Source organism: Siphateles boraxobius, unplaced genomic scaffold, assembly GCF_051911475.1.
Source record: "Siphateles boraxobius isolate OS27281-9 unplaced genomic scaffold, OSU_SipBor_1 48, whole genome shotgun sequence".
Lineage (NCBI taxonomy): Eukaryota > Metazoa > Chordata > Actinopteri > Cypriniformes > Leuciscidae > Siphateles > Siphateles boraxobius.
Genome location: NW_027509119.1, coordinates 11,384,256 through 11,391,759, shown reverse-complemented (window position 1 = coordinate 11,391,759; position 7,504 = coordinate 11,384,256). Strand labels below are relative to the sequence as shown.

General features: G+C 44.0%; 1 pseudogene; it reads right to left on the bottom strand.

Moving 5' to 3' along the window:
• Positions 1–3,168, bottom strand: LOC143710841 (uncharacterized; annotated as a pseudogene).
• Between the last annotated feature and the right edge of the window lie 4,336 nt (positions 3,169–7,504).

Below are 7,504 nucleotides of genomic sequence, written 5' to 3'. Positions count from 1 at the left end.
TCATAGGCCGCCAACAAGAGCTCTCCAGGCATCCTTGTCTTGGGCTTTTCTCTCCAGCTGGCTCCAGGTGTATCCAAGTTCTTTGGTATCAGCTGCCAGATATCGGCGCCACGTATTTCTTGGCCTTCCTCTCTTCCTTTTGCCTTGGGGATTGCAGGTGAGCGCTTGCCTGGTGATGTTGGAAGCTGGCTTGCGGAGCGTGTGGCCAATCCATCTCCAGCGTCGTTTCAGGATCTCATCTTCTGCAGGAAGCTGAATGGTTCTCTGCCAAAGGTCCTGGTTGCTGATGGTGTTTGGCCAGCGGATCTGGAGGATTCTTTGCAGACAGGAGTTGATGAAGGTCTGAGCTTTCTTCATTGTCACCACTGTTGTCCTCCATGTCTCTGCACCATAGAGGAGGACCGCCTCGACATTGGTGTTGAACAGCCTGACCTTTGTCCTCAGGCCCAGTTCCTTCGAGCTCCAGATGTTCCTCAGCTGTAGGAAGGCTGCTCTTGCTTTACATATTCGTGCCTTGACGTCAGCGTAGCAAGGGATAGGGATAGCAAGGCCAAATCATCCGCAAAGTCCAGGTCGTTGAGTTGTGTGAAGGGTGTCCACTGGATTCCTGTTCTTGTATGTGCCGTTGTAATCTTCCTTATCCAATCGATGGCTAGCAAGAAGAGAAAGGGAGAGAGCAGGCATCCCTGACGAACCCCGGTTCTCACTTCGAAGGTCTCCGTAAGCTTCCGTCCATGGACCACTCTGCTGATCATACCGTTGTACGAGTTTTGGATGATGTTAACAATCTTGGCTGGCACCATAATGCCAGAGAAGGTTCCAAAGGGCACTCCTATCCAGGCTGTCAAAAGCCTTCTCGTAGTCTACGAAGATGATGAAGAGGGAAGAGTTCCACTCCATTGACTGCTCAACAATGATACGCAGGGTGGCTATCTGATCCATACAGGATCTATCTTTCAGGAAGCCTGTCTGCTGGTCACGGAGTTGAGTGTCCACCTGGTCCTTCATTCTATTCAGGATGATCCTATTGAACACTTTCCCTGGAATGGACAGTAGCGTAATCCCTCGGTAGTTGTCACACTTGCTGAGGTCGCCTTTCTTAGGTAGCTTTATAATGTATCCCTCCTTCCACTCCGTGGGCACCTGTTCCTCCTCCCAGATTTTCTTGAACAATGGGAACAGTATCTCTACCATTGTTTCCAGGTCCGCCTATAATGCTTCTGCTGGTATGCTGTCTGGACCTGCTGCCTTGCCATTCCTCTGCTGGCCTACTGCCTTGCGGATCTCTTCACTGGTGGTTACACTGCAGTCTATTGGTAGATCCTCTGCTGCTGGATTGATGGTTGGCGGGTTTGCTGGCATTTGTCTGTTCAACAGTTCTTCGAAGTGTTCCCTCCATCTGTCCATTTGTTGTTCCTCTCCCTTCAATATCTTTCCCTCCTTGTCCTTCTCCGGCCTACCTGGCTTGCAGAACTTCCCTGACAGCATCTTTGTGATGGAATGCAGATCTTTCATGTTGCCATTTCTTGCTGCTTTTTCTGCTTCAGCTATCAGACCATCAACATAGTTCCACTTGTCGGTTCTAATACGCTTCTTCACTTCTTTGTTGGCAGCTGTGAAATCATCTTGTGCCTTGGCCTTTTCCGCTCTTGTTCTAATGTTGTTGAGGGCTGCTTTCTTCTCTTTCCTTTCCTGAATCTTCCTCAATGTCTCTGTCGACAACCACTCCTTATGCTGGTATTTCAGGGGTCCAAGGACATCCCTGCATGTTGTTGTTATGGTTTCTTTCACTCTCTATCTGCCATCCACTGTATCCTCCTCCTCTTCTAGTTCTTGCAGTATTTGGAACCTGTTGCTCAAGGCCACTCTAAATTCCTCCAGCTTGTGTGTGTCCCTCAGAAAGCAGGTGCTGTACTTGTGCCTCTGTGCTGTAATTCCCATCCACCCCTTCTTCAACTGCAGCTTCAGTCTTGCCACTACGAGGTTGTGGCGAACAGGACGGCCGAGGAACGTGAGAGAACGGCGCGAGGCCGGTGGTGCGATTGCTAATGAGCAACACCTGTGAAGCACACCGGTCTCGCATCTCTCACGGAGGAGCGGAAGCATAAAGGAGGAGCAACGACGTTGATGATCGAGAGAGGAACAGACCTGTATTTTAGTTGTGTTTTGTTTTTGTATTTGTATTTTATTTTAGCCAGCAGTCGTCCGCGAGGGGCTGCTGGCATTTATATTTATTTTCGGTAGCCAGCAGTCGTCCGCGAGGGGCTGCTGGCGGTATTTTGGTTTGTTTATTTTGTTTTAAATAAAGTTTAATTGATTGTTCGCCGGTTCCCGCCTCCTTCTTCCCTGAACATTGCTACAGAGGTGGTGGTCTGATGCGACATCCGCTCCTCACCTCACTCTCACATCCTGTAGGGATCTTCTGAATTTCCTGGCGATGCAGATGTGGTCTATCTGGTTCTCGGTGGAGCCGTCCGGTGACACCCAAGTTGCCTTGTGTATCCTCCTATGTGCGAAGACACTGTCACCGATCACCAGGTCATTGAGAGCACACAGATCTGCAAACCTCTCACCATTTTCATTCATGTCACCAAGTCCATGTCTTCCCATCACTTCCTTATACCCGATGTTATCCTTCCCCACCTTGGCATTAAAATCCCCCATCAGGATGGTGACATCTTTCTCTGGGTAGCTCTCCAGGATGGACTTCAATCTGCTATATAACTGCTCCTTGTCTCCCTCCTCACTGTCATTGGTGGGTGCATAGCACTGCACAACATTCATGGTGATCTTCTTCTTCTTCGTTCGGAAAGATGCTGTAATGATCCTTGGGCCGTGGGCTTCCCATCCAGTGAGTGCTCGCTGTGTTGTTCTTGACAATATCAGCGCTACTCCTTGTGTGTGGGGGGCGTTATCCTCCTCATATCCCGAGTACAGCATCATCTCGCCAGTGATCAGCCTCTTCTGACCGGACTGCGTCCATCGAGATTCGCTGATTCCAAGCAGGGTGAGGTTGTAGCTCCGCATCTCTGCTGCCACTTCCGCTGTCTTCCCTGCTTCGTACATGGTCCTCACGTACCATGTACCGATGTTGGTTGCCCTGGTTGAGATAAGGGAGATCGGCCCTGCAGCTTCCAATTTACGTCGGCTTTCACTGCACAGCGTCATACTCATACTTTCATACTGTTTGATTAGGGTTGGATATGAACTGTGCAGGACAGTCGATCGGCAGGAGCAGGGTTGGGCACACCTGCGTTACATAAATCCAATTTTGTGAAGATGGATGCTCCCTGTAATCGCTCGAAGTAGGGCTGGATGATTAATCGAAAAATAATCGAAACCGAAATTCAGAGCCTAGAACCGACGTAATTTTACCATGTCGGTTATTTCGTTTTTTTTAATCCTATTAATATTTCCGCCCACTGTGTGTTAATGGAGCTACTTTCCCCTTAAAACATTTTAACGCGTGTGTAGTCACGTAACTCCGCCCCGTCCAGTCTGCGACATTGAAGCAACATGAGCCCCTTTCACACAGCGCGTTGATCCCGGGAAATTGCCAGAACAAACACCTTCTGTGAACACAAAAACGACCCGGGATTGATGCCAGGTTGGGGACATAGTAACATTGCCGTGTTCAGTCCCGGAACGCGCGCTGTGTGAACAAAAGCCATAATCAATGCCGTGTCGTAATGATGGCGCTAAGCCGGGATCGTTCGCCAGCGTGAAACGGTTCGTAATGCGCTAGTTTATGATCGAATCAGAGAAAAAAAATGCACAAGCGTGGCTTCTCGAGAGAAATGGCAGCTCATAAGCAAATTATAGACGCCGCTGGGACATGTCACGTGTCTTTGCGGGTTGTGTGTGTCTGTGTGAACGCACTCTGTTGATTCCGGAAAATCACTGGCAGTGTGAATGAAGCAAAGTCAAACGAACCCGGGTCAAATCCCGGGCCACTTTATCCATGTATTTTCCGGAATCTCTGTGTGAAAGGGAACTCAAACACTGAGTCAACTCAGCAACAGGAGCCGCTTGTACCAAAGAAACACGCGAAAAAAGAGAGAGACTGAAAAACGCCCAGCAACAAGTGCCTCCACTCCACAAAGCAGGTTTCGATAACACAAGCATTTACAAATACTACACAATATGAAAAGGATTAGTTTTTTTAGTTTTTTACAAGTTATATTTTACTTTTAAGATGGCAATATTTACAATAATTTATTTTGTTTACAAAAAGAACTATTTTATAAATTTTTAGGAAACTTTCTTTTTACATTGAAACTTAATTACTTTTTTATAAGACGTTTTTATTTCAAGCATTGTATGCTTTGTTTGATTCAATTGTTTGAAATATTTAATAAGTAAGCATTAAAAGCTATCTGTGTGTTTCCTTATTTTAGAATCACAAAGATAGGATTATGCATTCTTTTATTAAAAAAATAACCGTGAATATTTACAGTATAAGCCTTGCCAGTGACACATGAGAAATAATTTATTTTAAATAATCGTTCAATAATCGTAATCGAGGTAACTTGTTCGATTAATCGCGAAGACATCAACGGTAAAGGATAAGATAACATCTTTACCGTGATGTTGTTCAACCCCCAGTAATCAATATACGGTCGCAGAGACCCATCCTTCTTCCCAACAAAAAATAACCTCACCCCCGCTGAGTCCTCCACGCCGCAAAAATGACAACTCTGATGAAACCGGCCCATCTTGCTCAACCGAGCATTGACTCTTAGCGCCAGCTCAATGAGTCCATTCAACCTTGGAGGGAGGTCCAGCATATAAATCTCTCTCTGGACACGGTCAGCCAACCCATGCAGGAATCTGTCCCACTGCTCCTCCTCGTTCCATTGGCACTCTGCGGCCAGGGTGCGGAACTGGATGGAATATTTCGACACCGAGCGATCTCCCTGGCGGAGATCAGCGAGTAGTCTGGCTGCCTCCCTACCCGCCACCGCACGATCGAAGACCCTCCTCATTTCTTCGGAGAGTGCTTGGAATGAGGTGCTTCATGGATCCCGGTTCTCCCACACCTCCATTCCCCAAAGAGCCGCCTTGCTCGACAGTAGCGTGAGAACAAACACCACTTTGGTCTGTTCCTGGCTGAATGTCTGCAGCTGTAACGAAAAATGCATCAAGCATCGGGTAAGGAATGCTCTGCAATACTCGTGCTCACCTGAATATCCTTCTGGTGTGGGTAAGCGTGGCTCGCGGCTGATAGTGCGACTCTGGTGGAATGGGCTGAACATGCAGTGTGGGTGGCACAGCGGGACCCTTCAGATGAGGTAGTTGTTGGGTGAGCTCGGACACCTGCACCACAAGAGCTTGGACCACCCGACCTGTGTTCGAGATGCTCTCCTCTTGTTGGTCCATCCTTGCGATACTGCGAGAAGCAAAATCATCTCAATTTGTCAAGTCTGCTGCATCCATAATATGGTCAGATCGTTTAGTAACATAAACAAGCTCAGGATGCAATTACATGTAACTGAATATGCTGGAGTTTATTTTTGGAGGAGCGAGGAGGATTTTTCTTGAAACCCTCCACAGCCATTGTGTAAGCGTTGTTTGATTTAATTTTTAGGCTTTCTGACCCCCAAGGCTCAAGTAATCTTTGCAATTCTCCAACTGTGATCCTTGGAGAGCCTTTGGCCACTCAAACTCTCCTCCTCACCGTGCATTAAGACAATATAGACACACGTCCTCTTCCTGGTAGATTTTTAACGTCTTTAGTTGATTGGAACTTCTTAATTATTGCCCTGATGGTCAAAATGGGGATTTCCTCAAACCACAACATAGAATAGGTATATATATATATATATATATATATATATATATATATATATATATATCTGAAAAACCTCAAACACTTAGGCAGGCAAGACAGGCGAGAAGTGGCTTCCATGGGACAGCATCTCTGTCCCAAGTTGGGACACTCTCTAATGCACCTTAGACTACACATAACATAAAAAAAAAATTTGTAAAAAGAGAAGATAGGGACTGAAGAGATGTAGGGGGAGAGTTATCTTATATTATATTATATTATTATAGTATCTTTTATTTTTGGAGAGTGCTGACAATGGCAATTGTTACATAGGAGGAAAAAGGGAAATAAGAAAAAAAATTGACTAATACAGTGTTGGCAGTATGATGGTAGTGAGGAGTGGTGGTGGTGATGGTAATGACGACGGTAATAAATAATAAATGGTTACGTTGTTTATGCATACACACACATACACACACCCACACTCACACACACACCTATACATTAACACACTTTTATTTCACTTCTGGAATTATGGAATTACTAGATTGTTCGCTACTGCACTATTTTGCACTATTTTTAAAAATTAAAAAAAAATGGGGATTTTCAATTCTTTACCTATTTTTTTACAGCCACTTTCTATTTTGTAATACTCAACAATCTATACTCTTTGGTTTTACTCATTGTGATGGATGATTAAGGGAATTTGGCCTTTGTGTTTTCCTCATATTTAAACTCCTTTGAAACAAGAAGTCATAGCCAATTTCATGTTCCTAGTCATCCTGGTGTGCTAAAAAAAGGTAAATATTATATAAATATATATCAGAGATAATTTACTCGTAAAAAATTCTAGGGGTGCCAATAATTGATGAATAATATACAAAAAAACAAAAACAACAACTGTTTACAGAAAGCTATATCTTTGAGAGATAGAATATTCTTCACCTATAGACCTTTTTCTAATGAAAGTGAGGCTGTGAGGGATAAACATACATCTCTTCAGTGGATTGTATTGTTATTTAATGCGTTTTTGGATAAATCTGCTGACGAAACACTGCAAAAATATTTTGCCATTGAAAACATTGTAAGTCCATCCCTCACACCCTCGCTTTTGTCATGGCGCTGCTCTGAATAAGGTCTAGAAGGCCTCTCAATGATTATTTATTCTACTCAATCTGTTCATCATGATGTGATGAACATCCTGGTAAAAAACTATTTATGGATACTATACAATATCACACTATATCAAAAAAGATTTTTTTATGATAATACATATGTAAAGGAGTTATGTGTTGCCCAGCTCAAAAAGTTTTACTGACCAATTCTACCTTATAGGAACTAATATCATCTTTCTCAGACAAGCTCGAGGATCTGTGCATTTAGATCGTTTTAAACTTGGTTTATTGCAAATGATCAAGATAGACAGTCAGTTTAGGTGTCTAACAGCTGTCACTGAGACTTAACACTCAAGAGGACATCTTCGTACCTTACTTAGCCCTACATATTAGTACCTAGATGGTGCACATGAGTACCAATAGAATGTTCAGTGAATTAAATTAAAATGTCACCCCTCATTTCCAATATGGAGTAGACTTACATTTATAAAATTTCTTCTAAGTGACAATTCTCTTAATTCACTTGACTGTGTAACGTGTTGAGTCTGATTTGCAATCTTTACAGTTTAAATCATATTTTGGAATAACATATTATTTTAGAATATTTTGATGGTTTTAAAGC